The sequence below is a fragment of the Ochotona curzoniae genome, unplaced genomic scaffold, assembly GCF_017591425.1.
Source record: "Ochotona curzoniae isolate NIBS_2020 unplaced genomic scaffold, NIBS_Ocur_1.0 contig_517, whole genome shotgun sequence".
In the NCBI taxonomy this organism is placed as follows: Eukaryota; Metazoa; Chordata; class Mammalia; order Lagomorpha; family Ochotonidae; genus Ochotona; species Ochotona curzoniae.
The window spans coordinates 6,485,157-6,504,672 of record NW_024466454.1 but is presented as its reverse complement, the minus strand read 5'-3'; the positions used below and the strand labels follow the sequence as shown (position 1 = coordinate 6,504,672).

The 19,516-nt window shown below is 38.8% G+C and overlaps 1 protein-coding gene and 1 pseudogene across 3 annotated transcripts in view; both read right to left on the bottom strand.

The window, feature by feature from the left end:
• The window catches only part of SBF2 (SET binding factor 2), a 382,316-nt gene that overhangs the window by 94,611 nt on the left and 268,189 nt on the right, over nucleotides 1-19,516 (bottom strand). The gene's annotated exons all lie outside the window — the stretch shown is intronic.
• LOC121162160 lies at nucleotides 391-7,750 on the bottom strand (annotated as a pseudogene).

The following is a 19,516-nucleotide window of genomic DNA, read 5'->3' as shown; positions in this document are numbered from 1 at the left end:
TCTCTAGTTAAAACTTGATAAAATCTGAGGGTGTAACAAAGTCTGGTCTTCACTGATGATGCCTATTCATTTTATTTTTCATTTAGCATTTTGGACACTGAAACAGAGGTAAAAGAAAATGACTGAAAGTTCAATTGGAAATAACTCTTCACAGTTAAGACCTGTCTTATACATTTATCTTACTTGTATACCAATGAAAAATCATTAATTATCAAGCTCCGAACTCAGCCGGAGCTGGCCTCTGGCAAACTACTATGAAACCAGGACAAATAGCATCACAAAAGAGCCAAAATAATATTATGAAGTGATATCACCAAAGAGCCAAAAAATGAAAAAACAACTTCATAAAATATATATCGCACTTTTGAAAGAACTGCTTTCCATATTTCTTTACATTCTCCTCTTTTGCATACTTTTGTACAACACATTGTTTTCTTGGATAAACGCATCCCCATACAGCTGCCCACTTACATATTTTTCTGTCCACTCCAGGGTTATATTTGTGTAGCCATCCAGGCAAGCCAGGGCTCTTTGGTAACCCATCCCAGGATTTAATTTTACCATAACTGGTCATGTGATAATTTGCCTTAAGAAGTCACTAGGGGTTTGCTTCTGCAGACTTTGGAGGTGGGAAATCTGTGTTCTAATCCCAGCTCTACTACTTAATTAGTTGTGGACCTGTATAACTCACCATCGCGCTTCTCATGGCCCTAGGATTTTTGTCTCGTGACCAGGGTCCCTAACTCTCACTCCAGATGCTCCACAAGCTTGGCCTCCATGGAAGATCACAATGAAAACTGAAACTGCCGGGCCCTCTGTATATTTACTTTGCATGGCACATATCAGTTAAACATTTTAGTTTATTCACAAAGTAAAATGAATATGTAAAAACTTACTTCTCATCAATGAAAGTAGTATTGGTCGACTTTATGCAAAGAAAAAAATAGGGCAAAATAAAATGACAATGACCCAAATGGTCAAAATTCAGTTTGTTTACTTGGGGAGGTTTGTAGTAATATGAAGAAACTATGAGGAAATTTTGGTGGCAAGGTACTCACATGCATCTGTGGCATCTGATATGTACATAAAAATTGCTACTATTGAAATACTTAAAACCATTATTTTTGCAAATATGCAATGTGCCTTTCTTCATGGTTACCTGTTTTGTCTGCTCACCAGCAGCAAGGGCACTGCCTCGCAACAGGATGGTAGGGCCCTTGCACTATGGGCAGGTAAGCTCTTAGGACCAGCAGAGGGCAGTAGCATCTTACTCAGCTTCAAAGAGAAATTGCAAAGTTGGAGCTGTGCAGTCTAGTTGAGCTGGAGAATGGGTGATCAATTGACTACTGCATGTTTTCGATACACACTCAAGAGAGTCTATAAAAAATGCTCAAGGTTGTTTAACAAGATGGGGAAGAGATGGAACTGAAATAACATTTTCCGCTACACACTGTTTTTGTAAGAAACAAAATAAGATACTCTGCAAAGTAAGACTAATATAATTATATACGGCAAGATATATTGAAAACAAAAGATCTACTGAGACTTTTTAGGGTTTCAGATGTGGTGTAACCTTTGTTAGTACCAGTAGTTTCAGTACTGAGAGAGAAAAGAAATGCCTGTGGCTAAAAATTATCTCCTGATTTTCATCACTTCTTTAGTTTAAACAGAAAACATTTTTCCAGATGGTTTCCCAAAACACGTTTGTATGCCAGCTTCACAGCCTTTATTTGCACAGAGATGAGATCCAGTCCATACTGAGGACGTGAGCATGGTGGTGGCAGAGAATGTTGCTGTCAAATGACATTTCTCTTTTACTTCTGGCAATATTTATATTTCATAATAATTCTTGTGATTCTGTCCTAAAGAAACAAATGATATTTTGCCTGAAATTTTATGATGTTTAAGAATGTGTTGACTTCCTTCCTTATCTAGAAAAAATAGTTCTGAAGGTACTAGATTAAGCAATGCCATTCATTTTTCAAAAAGCTTTCAAAGGAAACCCAGCATGGGACAGGATACAGAGAGTAAACTCATGGGGTTCACCAACCAGCAAGCCAGATCCAAATCCAAATAAATAGACGCAAATCATCTCAAAGATGAAATGGTCAGGGAAAAGGTTAAGATATCAGTATGAAGGGTCTTAGGCCTGTGTGGCTAGACATATTTACTACTCAGGCCTGAGGCTCCAACTAGGAAGCCCAGAAGCAAACAAGATTTCAAGAAAGCAACCTTGACAGGACTTACTCCTTAAACATGAATGGTCTTAAAGGCAGATTCTTAAAGAATGTGCAGACTCACTGTCTCAACTGCTGGGGACTTCCCATCCATTTCTGTCTGTAGAATACAAGCAATCCTGACTGTACTGTTCAGGCACAATGCTGCCAAGACCAACTGTGGTTCTACTTTGGCCTGAGCAAATACAGATGTTAACTCCTTTTAAAAATTAACTTCTGAGTATTTTCTGATGAGTTTTGGAAAGACCTAGTCTTGAGATACAGAAGGAAGATAGATGATAGAAAAATGTATACCCCAAAACTGGCTCTATCAAACCATAAGCAGATTTACTCTGTGCCTTTTTCCCCCTGAAGCTGAGCGATACATCCTCAGATTTAGTTGGGGCTCACTGTGTATTGCTCCAATCTTGAGATGACAATAAAAACCTGAACTAGGTTTTTACCCTTCCTATTTATGTATTTATGTGCATGTATGTGAACATATAAAGAATATATAATATTGCTAGTTTTATTTTATTCCTTAGATATCCATTTCAAGTACAAAATGCAAATTTAATCTTTTTATGTAATTTCTAACTGAACTATTTAATTAATTGGGACAAAACACATTGACTTTGTATATGTAGTAAGGGCAGAAGAGGGTAAATTCTGAACAATCAGTATTTACAATTTTGTATTTATTAGTCACCAAGATTGGTTAGTGATTCCATTTAGTTAAAACTATGAACATCTATTAGAGTTTTTTCTCATTTTATTATTTGATATTCAGATACCAAATCATGAAACTATCCTCAAAATTCAGAGTGGTCTAAATCTCTTACGGGTTATTCGGAATATCTAGGCACAAAGTTCTGCATGAGAGGTTTACTCAGTCATTAGTATCGCCCAACAGTCACATCATGTGCCAGGTTCTGTACGTGTCAGTAGCTGGAATGACAGGACTGAAGTTCATTTGTAAATCGCTCATCCTTCAAATGATTTTGTCTGAAGTTGCTTAGAAAATATTGAGAGATCAGAGGATTTCTTCCTTGGTGAAAGGGAACAAAAACAAACACAAGCTTGTTGTCAAGTCCTTAGCCTCTGTTTTGGCATTCTTAAATATGTAAGACATAATCCAAATATCTAGCCTCTACATTTATATCATCCTGCAACTTGCTTTTCCAAACATTATACAGTTAAATTACTTAGGTAATCATAATCAACCTGTACTTAGTGCTCACTGTGAATATTTAACAACTCAATCCTCACAAGCAATCTTATGTCGACCTATTTAGGAAAGTAATGTCATTTCTCCATGTTTAAAAGTGACAAAACAGGACCAAAGAGGTACTCTGAAGAGAGCTTCCACAGGAATCTTGCTTGGTTGTTGTCAAGTCTAAACTAAGATTCAAAACATGGAGCTTGGCTATGAACTGCAGTTTTCACCAGTGCATTATTACAATGTGGGATTTCATTGTGTGAATATGGTGCTTCTTTGTTCCTGTTGAGGCACAAAGTGTCCAAGTTTTGCTATTACAAACAATGGCACTAGATTATAATCACATGTCAATTGTCAAATATTGGTTTCAGCATCACGTAACAGAGACTTGTGAAAGGTCCCAAGAAATGTAATAATATTTATTGCTGCCTGCACATTTTCGAGTTACTCTGTGTTGGTTATTTTTTCAGTAAGAATTCACTTCACAGAGGTTCTCTTGAAAATCCAGTGATAAAATATTAGCAATAACTTTAATACCAAATATCAACTTTATTAAAACATCCAACTGTCTTAGGTATAAAAAAATTTCTTTGGCTATTTTTTATAATCAGCTTATTTAATCCAGCAGGACTCTTAATTAATAAGGTTTATAAATATTACATTAGTTTGTATATCACTGAAGTCAATTTTTTCTGTAGGTTCTTTTCCCACATACACTTGGTAAAGAAGCATATTTGTCCTATGGAGTTCTCACCAGCCTGATGGTTGCTGACTCTTTCTCAGTGCTATCACCTGACATTCCCTTTGACTTGTCTATTTCCTACAAACTGTCAGATATAGAATTTTGATTACATGTTAGGCTTATCTGGCAAGAAAATGCTGCAGATAGTACAAGCCTAAGGAGATGATTTGTTAGCACTTTCTTTAATGATTTCAGAGGCTCTCTATATGTTCAATTCTAACATTCATTTATCATTAGTAGTAGTAGTAAAGCAGAGGCATTCTCATTGCAGCAATACTTTCACATTTTCCCTGATCAAATGTATGGTGATCCATATATTCATATGGTCTACACTGAAAGATCAAGCTATATGCTTCACTCATAAGTTTCAAAACTATGAGTTGTTTTTCTAGCAGCCATATAAGTGACTAATATTTTTTCTTATATTAACAAGTATATGAATTTTTAATCTTATTTAAGTTACTCTTAAGCCTAAATTTGGAAATAAGCCACAAAAATCTATCCTTAAGTGATTCCTGGAAGTCTGTGTTTGCATCCACTCAGTGCCAAGTGGCTATAATCTACATTGGGAGATAAGAACTCCTGCCAATTGATAAACCTATTGATTATAACAGCACTATCAACTGGGAGGGTAAGCAGCCTGTGATGTGTAAGATGAGCAGCAGAGGAAAAGCAGTGGTGTATACTGGTACAGGAAACAAAGGAATGTGGTGAGTCATAGCTCTCACAAACAGCCCTAATCCTCAACAAAAATGTTTATCATATCATTGTTTAATAGTTAGTTATCCCTCACCACAGCTGGCATTTTAACACCCAGTATAGGGAACAAATGCTAGGTAAATGGTGGTGCAACAATATTATGTGGCTATTATACTGGCTAATATGTTGACAAGTTCATGAAAGTGCTTATACCACATTCAGAAAACATGGTAAGTGCTCGGGTCTGCAAGTACACAAAGACAGGGAGAAAAAAAGAGTTAAAGTGAAGACAAAGGGTGGATGTTTGGTCTAGTGATAAAGACACCATTTGGGATGTCCACAGTCCATATCAGAGTGACTGGGTCTGCTCCCAATTTGTTTCTTGCTAATGTGCCCTAGGAAGCAGTAGTGAAGGCTCAAGTGATTGTGTCCTTGCCTTATCTGGTTCCTTGGTCCAATCCCAGATACTGCAGGTATTTGTGCAGTGCACCAGGAGACAGGAGACACTTTTTTTTTTTTTCTTCACCACTGTTCTGTCTTTTCATAAACAAAGTGAAAGAAGTATTTATCTTTTTAAAAAGTATGAATCTGATAGTGAAATTATATACATTTTTAAGTGTACTTTTTGTGAAATGTGGCTACTTAAAATTTGTTTTGTTTCTTAACTACTGCTAAAATGAAAGCAAAAGAACAAAATGACAAAAAAAAAAAAAACATTCAGGAACACATATAACGAGAAAGGAAACCTCAGATCAATGCTACTGAAATACTGGAAATCAGAAGCAAATTCGTGGGCCTGGCGCAGTGGCCTAGCAGCTAAAGTTCTCGCCTTGAATGCACTAGGATCCCAAATGGGTGCTGGTTCTAATCCCAGTAGCCCTGCTTCCCATCCAGTTTCCCACTTATGGCCTGAGAAAGCAGTCGAAGTCGGCTCAAAACCTTGGGACCCTGCACCTGTGTGGAAGACCCGAAGAGACTCCAGGTTCCTGGCTTTTGATCAGCGCATCTCTGGCTATTGTGGCCACTTGGGGAGTGAATCATCAAACGGAATATCTTCCTCTCTGTATATCTGACTTTCCAATAAAAACAAAATCTTAAAAAAGAGAAGCAAATTTGTAAATCAGTAAAAAAAAAAAAAAAAAAAAGAGTTAAAGCTAAAAAAGAAGGGAAAAGTTTATACTTTAAAAAGATCAATCTTATGTCACATTAATTATATCTTGGGATGTGTGTCATGGCAAAGTGGGTAAAGCCACTGTCTACAATGCTGGCACCCCATATGGGCACTGGGTTCAAGTGCTGGCAGCTCCATTTCAGATCCAGCTTCCAGTCAATATGCCTGTGACAACAGGGGAGGATGACCTAAATCCCTGTAAGAAAACCAGATTAAGTTCCTGAACCCTGACTTTGGATTGGCCCAGGCCTCACCATTGCAACCATCTGGGAAGTGAACCAGCAGATGGAAGGTTTTTTTCTCTCTGTTTCTTCTCCTTTCTCTGTAACTTTGCTGTTCAAATAAATAAATAAATCTTTAAAGGGTTGTATCTTTTTTTCAAACATAAAGTCACTATGAGAAAATTCCATATTGTTCAGTGTTGCACCCCAAAAGATAAAAATGATAAGCACTGAGCAAGATGTTGTCAAAGCATGCATACTCTGAAGATTCCTGAACCTCCTTGGCCGGCTTTTCTCTGTCATTTCCCCCAATACTGCAATGTTCATACCTGTACAATCTTTCTGTCAGGAGTTTATTCTACTTTCTGTGAATCATTACCTGATATTAGTTCATAGAGTTTCTTCATGGTAAAAATAAAAATGTTTTCATTCTAAAAAACAATGATGGGGAAACAATGATTCCCAATCTTGTATAACGAGGGCACTGTTTCTTTTTGGAGTGATTAAAATGTTCAAGATGAACTGTGAATACATGGATATACTAAAAACATTTAATTGAGTTGTACATTTTTTACTTATTATTTGAAAAGCAAAGTTACACAGAGGAGGGACAGACAGAGTGAGAGAATGAATATGTCTTTTGCTCACTAGTTTTACTCCACAAATGGCTGCAATGGCCAGTACTTGAATCAGGTTGAAGCCAGAGGTCCAAGCACTTGGACCAATTTCTGCTGCTTTCCCAGGCTCATCTGCAGTGAGCTACAGAGGAAGTAAAGAGGCTGGGACATGAATGGGTATTCTTATGGGCTGCTGGCATTGTAGGTGGTGGCTTAACTTGCTCTGCCACAACACTGGCTTCATTGATTTGTATGCTTTAAATGAGTTAATTGCATACCACATGGATTGTACTCAATAAAGCTGTTATTTGTAGATGTTAATGGTGTTATTTTCATTTTCTCCTACTAAACTTACAACACTCAGCTTAAGACTCTAGCAACCAGATATGTGAGTTTCTTTTTTCCCTGCAATGATAAACTAACCAACACAGTTAGGAGTCTTGTACCTGAATTCAATCTGACACCACTTACCTGGCTTTAGATGTCAATGCAAACCCATGCCTTCTGTACCTCTGACACATTGGCTATTATCTAGGAGTTCCCACAACTCCGCTCTCAGGCCTGACAGTTTTCTAGAACAAGTCACAGATCTCAGCAAAACACTTCATTTACTATTGCTGATTTATCACAAAGGATACTTTGAAGGATACAAATGAACATGCAAATGTACCTAGCAGTGTGCAGCTGGGGCACACTATCCTCCCAGCAAACAGAGGCTCAGCAATCTGCAAGATTTCGGAACCTCAGCCTTGTGGATTCTTACGGAGGTGTCACGATACAGGAGGCTTATGACATAAATGCTGATCCACCGAACCTTCAGAACCTTGCTTCCTACAGGCTGAAAGTCCCAACCCTCTAACCTCATGGAAGGTTCCGCCGGCACGCGGACTCTCCCCTGAGGCTCCCTAGGACGTTCTAGCTACCACTCAGGTGGCACAAGATAATCAGCATAGTTCTAAATTGTAACTGCAGTTTAAAGAATCTAATAAAACAATGCCAGTCACAAGTGGCTTTGCTAAGAACTCTAACAAGTATTTGAAAAAAACTACAGATAATGAAAGAGGAGAGAATATACTTCCTGAATCATTCTGTGAAGAGAATTACTCTAGACATTACAAAAATGGATCAATGCATTACATGAACATTAAATCCACAAAAATATTAAAAGAATTATTTCTTAAAATCAAATAGTTTATTCTAAGAATGCAATGCACTAAAAGTTTAATATCCAAGATTATTCAGTAAAATTTGCTCTGAAAGGGCTCAGCACAGAGGCCTAGTAGCTAAAGCCCTTGCCTTGAATGCACCAGGATGCCAGGGGGCGCCGGTTCTAATCCCAGCAGACCTACTTCCCATCCAGCTCCCTGCCTGTGGCTTGGGAAAGCAGTTGAGAATGGCCCAAAGTCTTGGGACCTTGTATCCACATGGGAGACCTAAAAGAGTTCCTGGCTCCTGGCTTCGGATCGGCTCAGCTCCAGCTGTTATAATCACTTGGAGAGTGAATCATCGGATGGAAAATCTTCCTTTCTGGCTCTCCTCTCTGTATATCTAACTTTCCAATAAAAAAAAACTTGAAAAAAAAAAAAACTGGCTACGACAAACTAAGCAAACCACCAAGACTATCTCACTTAACAACAGAAAAAACATTTGATAAAATGCCTGATAAAAACACTCTTGGCAATTAGAAATAAAGGAGAATCCCACTCAAACTCCTATGGCATTCACAAAATGCTGCAGCTAAACATACTTAATGGTAAAAGAATGAACACCTTCCCCTTTACAGTGAGAATAATACAACGGGGCCCGGTGGCGTGGCCTAGTGGTTAAAATCTTCGCCTTGAACACGCAGGGATCCCATATGGGTGCCAGTTCTAATCCCGGCAGCTACACTTCCCATCCAGCTCCCTGCTTGTGGTCTGGGAAAGCAGTGGAGGATGGCCCAATGCTTTGGGATCTTGCACCCATGTGGGAGACCCAGAAAGAAATTCCTGGCTCCTGGCTTCAGATTGGCACAGCACCGGTCGATGAGGTCACTTGGGGTGTAGATCATCACACAGAAGATCTTTCTGTCTCTCCTCTCTGTATATGTGACTTTGCAATAAAAATAAATAAATCTTAAAAACAAAACAAAACAAACAAACAAACAAAACAGGTCAATTCAAACTACAATGACCTTGAAGTAGATGTTACAAAGCAACTGGTTCCAGGAGTGTCTTGTAACTCTATCATATCTCGCAGAGGTTTTCACTGTCTAATGGCTCCAGCTCCACCATTCATTCCCAGTACCTCACACTGCAGGAAAAACAACCAGCATTCCAAAGCATATGTGGGCTCAACTAAGGTTCAGCTTGGCCTGTTGAACTTTCACCTTCTGAGTCTTTATTCCTAAGCAAGAATTTATAAACTCAAAGTCCTATGAAGCCCTCAAGTAAAGAATGGTGACTGTGCATGTTTTTAATCTATTATTTAAGGGAAGAAAGTAGACCAAAATAATGTATCTAACTGCAAGGCTTGAAATGTTTGGGTTTTTAACCCTAGGGTAGCTAGAAAACAAATCAACCAGAAAAACTGAAAAGGTCAGCTGACACTGGAATTCTTTCATTTGGCCTCAACTTCGTATGCCTTTGCTATTTGGACATATATTTACAAAGATACCAGTCAAACAAAATGTGATTTAAAAGGGCTGTTCCTTAGCCATTTATTCTTCACAGTAAATGATCTGCACTCTCTCTCTCTCTGTTTACTAGCATGTGTACACTTCCTTTCGGAGGAAAGGCAATATTCCACAAGTAGAATGCCTTAAAATCAGATTGAGGGAGTTGCCAGTTCCTAACAGGGCTATGGTATAACACATGAAGACAGAAGAGGCGTTGAGTAGCTACTGGTTCCAAAGTCCAAGCCCTCGTGGCTTGGCAGACTCCAAAGATGGAGTAACAAATACAAAAATATGGTAAATTTATTCAAAATAGCATTTATTCTACAGTAACTATTATTCTTCTGCTGATGTCACTGAATACTGTTTCTAGATAAGAATAACAGATTAGGCAATGAAAGTAGCTTTTGGGATGCTAAAGGTTCTTGGGTTCCATTTTATCAGAGATGAAGGGAAAACTGCCTTTGCACTGGAGATTCTTTAGTTAACTGAAGCAATAAATACAGGGGATTTTTGTAGTTTGCCACAAAAGTCTAAAGATAAATGGGCTAACCCAGTGTAAAAATATTAATTCAGCCACAAGTGGTGATTATAGTCATTCACCTCAGTCTGATAATTTTGAAGGTAGATGGTGGGAACAAAGTTAAGATGGTCATGCTGCACTGTGCTAAGCTGATTTCAGAGAAGCTCTGCCCCATGGAGGTGTAAGGATCTAATATGTAAAGCTCGTGGAATTTAATATGTATTTACTGAGCAGCAGTAGCAGCCAAGGGCTTAAGGAGACAGTGGAGGCAGTGGTACAGTTTTACAAGGTCATAGCACAGCACTAGAAAGCCCATGTGGAAAGTCGTGCTTATCTGTGGAAAACCAAAGCACCTGGCTAAGTAGAGAAACAGTTACTGAGTTTTAGCAGGTAGACTAAAAGATGGTGATAATTATCTAGCTTCAGCATTTCATAGCTCACTGTTCATTTTGAATGAAAAAAGACAAAGAGATATCTTCCAGAAGAGCACATTTTTTTCCTTGTGTAATTAAACTTCAGAGTTTAAGTTCTTTTTATTAAATGAGGATTTTATTACTACCTTGGAGACTATCCCAATGAGATGGCAAATCTAGGGGAAAAACCTGACTAGCAAGCTATGATTTTAAGTTATTTTTAATTGGAGTTTTTATTAGCAATGACAGTAAATTTAAGAAAAAGTATTACTATAACTTATACTATTCCTTACTTAATAGATGAAGGCAAAACCACAATACTATTGAATTGTCATTTTGTGTGTATATATCTCTATCTATCTATCTCTCCATCTATCTCTTAACTTCCTTCCTATTTTCTAGAATTCTAGGTATAACTTTTGGTTGTTCATGCAAATACTTGAACAATCTTGATCTGTTCTGAGTAAGTCACAGGATAATTCTTTCTCCTTGGGAACGGCTTCTTAAGTAAACATCTTGTCTCTAGAGATTTAGTCTCAATTAATCTTTCCAAAATAAATCAGAATTAGGAGAAGTAAAACTGAAGAAGAGGGGTTGGCACTACATAGTGAGCTAAGCTATTGTTAGGAATGCCCGTGTCCCCTGCTAGAGAACACCATTAATCAATTAAAAATAAAAAACAAAAGAAAAAGTTTTTCAGCAGTCTCTCTCCTAATAGCCTTTGTTGGCAGAGCATGTGCCTTGCACACCTCACCATAAACCAGATGTTTTCATAATGTAAAGTATCTCAAATATTTCACTGCAGAGATGGTAACTATTGGCTGGGTAAATTAATACTACTGCAAATAAAAAGTATCACAAAGTGGCCTGCCATAAAACTGTACCCTTTCTGGCATTCTAACCAGTGACACAGATTGCAAGTATGATTTTCAAATTCAAGATGCTGAAAGTGAAGAGATTACAATTTAAAAATAAATTTATAAATAGCCATCCTAGAGATCATACCTTCACCCTTCTATTGCCTACAGGTACTGGGAATACCACAGAACACTTGTTATATTTGAAAAGATTAGTCACGCGCTTTCCAAAGATTTGCTTCTAAGATTAAAATTCTAATTCTAATTTTATAAGCTGCAAATGTCACTGTAATAAAATCAGCTAATTTGTCACAGTCATTCCAAATGACTGACCTTCCCGGCACTCCCCTGCCTTCAATGCTGAGGCATTTCCAGGACCCAGGGCTCCCCCTGCTATCACGTCCCTGACATCTAAACTTCCCTCTCTAAGCTGCCTCTCCTAATCTGCATACCTCCCCTATCATGTAAAAAATCTATCACTGACTTAAAAAATGGCTGTGGAAATTAAAAACAGATCTCTTGAGTTAGGTACAACATGTTTGCACTTTGGACATAAAGGGAATTTGCTGAGTCACTGAGTCACATATTTATAGCACCACATAATTTATTTTCTGCTGTACTAATTTCTTGTGTAATTCAGCAGCTCCTCCACAAATCTCTGCGAAGTCTCTGACTTGTTAAAAATGCTAACAATGCTGACTAACATGAAGGAAACAGTGCTACCTAAGCAAAATTTAACTTGAAGAATGATCTATTTAAGGAAGTTCTCCTTACGGACAAGCTGCTAATAATTTTTTTTTTTTTTGCTACCGAGAAATAAGTCATGAGTTTTATATTTTCTACTTAACTCTCAGTTATCAATCTGTACCACACCAAAAGTGTCCCAATTTCTGTTCTAAAGCCAGGGAGTCCTTGCCCTAAATGCATCTAATAAGGTCTTAAAAATCATCATAATCAAGCATGCTCTGTGACCTTCAGAGCAGCTGACTAGTACCCCTAAGGGGCCTCAAAGAAGTAGAAAATGAAAAAAAGATGCCCATGTGGGGACATGCTGAGTCCACTTCCTGACAGAGGTAGTTTTCTCCCACTGTTGGCCTGGGTCATAATCCTTAACACTGTGACTGGCACTGATCTTTCTTTTTCAAAAAAAACAATTTATTTTTATTGGAAAGGCAGATATTCAGAGAGGAGAGATGGAGAGGAAAATCTTCCGTCCGATGATTCACTCCCCAAGTAGCCACAACGACCGGTGCTGTGCTACACCGATTTGAAGCCAGGAGCCAGGAACTTCTTTCCTGTCTCTCATGCAGGTGCAGGGTCCCAGTGCTCTGTGCCATCCTCCACTGCTTTCCCAGGCCACAGGCAGGGAGCTGGATGGGAAGTGGGGCTGCTGGGATTAGAACTAGCACCCTTATGGGATCCTGGCGCATTCAAGGCAAGGACTTTAACCACTACATTACCGTGCCGGGCCCGGCACTAATCTTTCTTATGATCAGAGTTGCAGTGCTATTATAGCAACAGTCATCTAATACAGATAAAGCAAGGCAGAGAATACACACTAAAGTTTTGCTTATACTTTCCTTGGGGTGAAAGTTGCTAAATGGAAAACTGTTTGCAGCCAAAACTGTCTGCAGAGAGAGCAGATAACTCATGGAAGAGGACTTCATACCACCACAGGCAGAATAGGATAGCAGTTAAGAATGTTGATGAGTTCATGTGGGCCTCACTATTTAGCAGGTGGGTTGACCAAATTCAGGGAGCACAGCAAGAATCTTTTATTCTTCAATGTATATCCAGGTGACTAACAAAGTCTACATGTGATTGGGAGTTGTATTCATGTCCTGCTTTCATTCAACATATATTCATTGCACACTTACTATAAGCCAGGTTCTCTAGAAGAATTGACACCTCTTATCTTTATTGTTTCCACTTCAGGCATTTGTTTAAAGCCACAGAATACCTGAAAATTCAGATCCAGATTTTAAAAATATAAATTTATTTTCATTTTATTTGAAACGCAGGTAAAGCAAGAGTGGCGGGAGAAAGGGAGGGGGAGGGGGAGGGAGAGGGAGAGAGAGAAATAGAGAGAGAGAGAGAGAAAGGGGGGTGCGGGGGGAGTCTGAAATTGATTGATTGATCTTCCATCTGCTGGCTCTGTTTCAAATGCCTGCAAAAGCTGGGGCTGGGCCATGCTGAAACTGAGAACCAGGAACTCAGGCTGAGTCTCCCTTTGGATGACTGGGGGACTCAAGTATTCCAGCCATCACCTGATGCTTCTCAAGGTATGTATTCACAGGAAGTTAGAATCTGAAGCAGAGTTGGTACTTGAACCCAGGCTGTCCAAAGAGGGATGTGGTATCTTTACCACTATACCAAATGGTCACCTCCAAATTCAGATCTTTTTGAATCCAAAGATAAAGCCTTTTTTCTACTGTACCACACAGTTAGGAATTCAAAACCTGGGGTAGGCCCTGTGGCACAGCACATAAACCTGCAGCTTAGGATGCCTGCATCTCACACTGAATGCTTGGTTTGGGTTCTGGTTGCTCCATTCAGCTTCCTGCTAACACATCGTGGAAGCAGCAGGTGATGGCTCAAGAATGGAAGGAGCTCTAAGCTCCTGACTTCAGCTTGGCCCAGCCCCACTGTTGAAGACATTTAAGGAATGAAGTAGCAACCAGAAGATACCATTTACACACTCTCTCTCACTTTTTGCCTTGAAAAAATATATAGAAAGGTAAATATTTTTTAAATTTCACAACCAGAAGCTAAAGTGTAAGATGTAAAGCTGGTATCCTATTAACTTTATTGGCTACAGATACTGTTCTGTTTCAGGTATCTAGGACTTTTCAAAAAAGGAAGCCAACATTTTGAAATGGAGCTTGTTTTGAAACTCAGCAATGTGGAAATGATGTCCCTGAACTACTGAACGTCAACAATGGTGGAGCTTTGGGGGGTCTTCTTCTTAGATGGCACATGCTCTCCATCTGGCCTGCTCAGCTCAGCTGCATGGCTGGGCTAATGTAGGCATTTGCTTTCTAACACTTGCTACCTTTCAATATGGATCACTTTCAAGTTCCCTCGTCAACATTCATCTGCTAGGCTAGCACACAAAGTGGTCTCTGTCCTCTATCACTCTAACATCTTAATCCTCCTCGATCATAAATTATTGAGACTGCCCTGCTCAACAGTGATGTACTATTTACAACTCCTTAGTGACTTGATAATAATATTAACCTAAATTCTTTAACATGATATCCTAGGAATTCTGTGATTTGATTCCCATGTAGTGACTGAATGGATTGTATTTTTCTAAAACAAAGTGTCAAGTAATTGTCTACAAAATCTGTCCTTGAGATTTTTACCAGTGGTTTGCATTGCAAGAAGTATGGTTTTTGAGAATAAGTAGAAGGAACAGAAAACATCTAAATTTATCTATATCCACCTTTGCAGTTGCATGCTTTAATTCTCTAACTATAGAAACCTTTCACAAGTGGATACTATGGAAAACAAAAAGACCTGGGGTTAGGATGGGCACTTACCAAGTGGTTAAGAGACCTACATCTTAGGTCAGAGTGCCTGAGTTTAATTCCACACTGCACTCCTGACTCCAGTTTCCTGCTAATTCTGACCTAGGGAGGCTGTGGTGGTAGCTCAAGTAACTGAGTTTCAGCAATCCACATGAAAACGTGGACTGAGTTTTTGGTTCCTGGCATTGGCCCTGTCCCAGCCTCAGCTGTTGGAAGCGCTCTGTGGAGAAAGCTGGATGTGGGAGCTTGTCCTTTGTCTCTCTGCCTCTCAAACAAAAAACAAACAAACAAAAAAGATGTGGTTTCAGAATTTGAAACTGGATCTTTAAAAAGAAGTTCTGTAGTTAACAGTGGTTTTAAGATCACCCACAAGCCAATCATAAACACAAAGATATTAATGCTCTTTTGCCTTTTTACAGTATAGCAAGGACTACTGACCTTTTCTTTTATATGTAATATCTCATTATTTGAAGACCAAAAAGAAAAACAGAATGGCAGTATAAAAATACAAACGAACCGAACAATGATTAAACAGGATAATGTCTGCACAGTACTAGCATGTAAGGATAAATTTTTCTGCAATCATTACCATTTTTTTAGAGCACCAAAGATATTTAGCATTTGGCTGGGGGGCTGGATGGTAATTCTCAAAGGCACTCTCATATATGAAGCTGCAAGTACCACATGAAGCCTATGAAATTAGGCACATTGTTGTCCCAGAAGGTACAACTACTAATTGTTACCCAGCATCTTGTCTCCATGACAGAGGTGGCTAGTCTATAAGAATTTATCATTTATTAGTTCCAAACAAGGTGATATTGTCCAGATAACTTTTTTTTTTACTCAATTCTAGAGAATTCAAATTCTATTCTGTTGGATAGATTTGTTATGCTAACACTTTGGCCTGCAACATGCCCAGATGTCAGCTGCAATGCACTTCCCACAAGTCAAGTCAGCTTCAGTCAACTCTCTTGGACGGAAAAGAGAACAGATTTTAGTTTTGGCCTAGAATAGGTTCTACAACTCTCTCCCCAACCATAATTAAACAAATGAACTTGTGCTAAGAAAAATAATAAGAAGAACTTGTGCTAAGAAGAATGCGTTTCTCTTCCAAGCCTTTCTTTTAACATCACAGTTCTTTACAACATGAGTTAAGTCATCAAACATGCAATTGCGAAATCAATTATTTAGTAAACAGACAAAACTTCTGGCCACATAAAAACATCTCCTTGAGAGTCAGCAAAAGTACAAACAGCTGCCAGAAACTGTTTCAGACAAAGTATTCCAGGGCTTGCCTGAATGAAAATAAACTTCATTACTTGTTAACCTTGAGACTTTGGAACTGCTACTTTTACTGCTATCCTAAAAAATGTTTTCTACAGCATTCACAAGCAAATCAGTATGAAGCTAATAAAACTGTGACCATGAGGAAAAATAATTGTTAATGGCAATTCAATATTCTAAGTCACAAAAGGTATAAAGTTGCACAATTTTAACAGATACTTGCAACATGTAAAGTAACTTGACATGGAACAACTGAGTAGCATACATGATGTTCTGTTTTTGTGAAACTTCTAATCTGCACTTCAAAATATGTTTTCTTGCATTAATGAATGCTTATTTTAAGCGATGCTTCACTGCAAAGTTAACAAAACAGATTAATTCATATCGGTTCTATGCCCAAGTATCTATTATAATTCACAACTGTTCATATTTGGACTTCATAATCTGGTATCAAAAGTCTACTTAATGACAATAATAATACTCTCAGGTCATTTACTAATATTTATTGTTTTAGTCAAAAACAATATTCAATCAAAATCAATATTAAAAGTAACAGCCAAAACTTAGTGGCTTAAACACGAGCTTTTCTTTACCTCCCATTAGTGTGTAGATCGACAGGTGGTAATAAGAATGGGTTCAGCACTTCGAGGATCTGCTAAGGTTAGGACCGTGAAGCTTGTGTGTCATTCTGTGTGTAAAGTGTTTAACACTTGGGAAATGTTCCAGCATGGCTAAGCATTATTACTACCTTGATATTTTATGAGTTATTTTCTCCCCAATCCAATTCTAGTACATTACAAAAGCCCCTCAAAGGGAAAGTTTAGATTTTCTGCTAGCTTCTCATTTTGTCTGTCAAGGGTTCTGAGCAAAAAGAACAAACAGAAGAATTTTTAAATTTGAATGTCTAGGGCCCAGTGCGGTAGCCTAGTGGCTAGAGTTCTCGCCTTGCAACTGCCAGGATCCCATATGTTCACTAGTTCATATCCTAGCTGTTCTACATCCCTTCTAGCTCCCTGCTTGTGACTGGGAAGAGAAGTAGAGGACAGCCCAAAGCCGTGGGACCCTGCACCCACGTGGGAGACCCAAAAGAAGCTCTTGGCTTCGGATCAGCTCAGCTCCAGCCATTGTGGCCACTTGGGGAGTGAACCAGCAGATGGAAGATCTTTGTCTCTCCTCCTCTCAGTATATCTGACTTTCCAATAGAAACAAATACATCTTTTTTAAAAAAAATTTTTTTTGAATCAATGGGTACAATGAATGGAAGCAAACATCCCATTTTTTGCTAATCTATCTTTTGGAATTCTAAACTTTTAGAGCTGTAAGATAAAGGAAAGTATATTATTTTTTGGACTTTGAAATTACAAATGTTTTCCTCCCCTCTCCCACCCAGGAGAGAATTGTCTTCATAACCAGTTTCTACTGATCAAGTAAGGACATTAAATTATGGGAAAGATCTTCAGCATTCATTGGTTATTGCACACAAATGTGAACAATAATCTCTCAGGTTTCAGGAACCTAAACTTCTGAATCCAGCAACTGTGGAACTTTTAAGACACTGGCAACCAGACCTCAGTCCCAGAGATTCAGTTTAAGTGCCTTCTCCGTATAAGCACTCCAGGTCACTTTGCTGGAAAGGCTGAGTCACTGATTTAAGCAAGAGGACTAGAGCTCATGGGAGGGGTTTTCAAAAACCTCATCCAAAATGCTATTATGAAGTTATACATGGATTTCAAATTTTTCTACACAAAAGGTATCTTTTAATTCTATTTGTCCACAAACTTTTCCAAAATCCTCATGTGGAGGGTCCAGTATGATGGCTCAGTGACTAAATCTTCGCCTTGCACATGCCAGGATCCCTTACGGGTGCCAGTTTGTTTCTTGGCTACTCCACTGCAGCTCCCTGCTTGTGGCTTGGGAAAGTAGTTGAAGACAGCCCAAAGCCTTGGGACTCTGCACCCATGTGGGAGACCCTGAAGAAGCACCTGGATCCTGGCTTTGGATTGGCTCAGCTCTGGCCATAGTAGCCACTTAGGGAGAGAACCAGTGGATGGAAGATCTATCTGTTTCTCCTCTCTGCAAATCTGGCTTCCTAATCAAAATAAATAAATAAATAAAAATCCTATATAGAGCAATAAGTGATCTAAGACAGCAGATGAGAGCTCTCTTTGGTTTTGCCTAAAAATAACAAAATAAATAAAACATCAAAATAAAGTAAAACAAAATTTCCCTCATCTTTTCATTAAGCTATCCTGTTAAACACTTTATTTTAAAATCTGCATTAAGGAATCATATGACCATCTTAAAATCCTCCAGCAACAGGACCCAACTGCCAGGTATACCGAGGCTGAGGCATAACTGGAACTGAACCCCACATGGCATGGGACACCTTGGACAGCCCAGTCCCCATCTTCCTGTGTGACTTGTTACTGGATGTACACCTCCATCCTTCACGGCTGCCTTTGTCCTCTCCTTCTGCTGTTCTCTCAATCCAGGATTATGTCAGACTTATAATCGTTTTATCTACCTGCCTCAATCTTCTAAAAAGAAAATGTACTTGGACAGGTCAACGGAATAAAGAAATTCCATGCTAATGAACAGTAAATTAGAGTCTAACTTCAGTTCATAATTATGTAATTATATTTGCTTTCTTCCCAAAATATTTATTTTTAATGGTGCTACGTAATCTACTAAAAGAATGCTTGAATTGAAACTGCAACTTTTATTTCAAAGAATTAAAAAAATTTTTTTAGTTTTATTTGAAGAGTATTGTTAAAGAGAAGGAGAGAGAGGGAGGGACATCACTGCTGCTTCACTCTCCAGACGGGAGCTGATCCGGAACCAGGAGTCAGGAGCCTTCCCAAGGTCTCCCCCGTGGTTGCAGGGGCCCACGTACCTGAGCCATCTTTATCTGCTTTCCCAGACCATAAGTAGTGAGTTAGATTAGAAGTGGAGCAGCTGGACTCGAACTGGTGCCCATTGGGGAGCTTAGCCTACTACAGCATGGTGCCAATTCCCCAGAGAAGGAATTTTGCAACTTCATTTGATTTTTCCTATATGCTCCTCTTGTGCTGTCTTGCTTTTCAGTCTTTTTCCCCTTATTATTTTCTCCTTTTTAAAAGATTTGTTATTTTATTTATTTGAAAAGCAGAGCTACAGAAAGAGAAACAGAGTCAAAAAGATCTTACATCTTCTCGTTCATTTCCCAAATGACTGCAATGGCAAGTGCCAGGCCAGGCCAGGCCAAACTCAGAAGCCTGGGGTTCTGTCCTGGTCTTTAACATGAATGGAAGTGGCCCAAGTATTTGGGCTATCTTCTACTACTTTTCTAGGCACGTGAGCAGAGTTTGATTGGAAATAGAGCAGCCAGGACT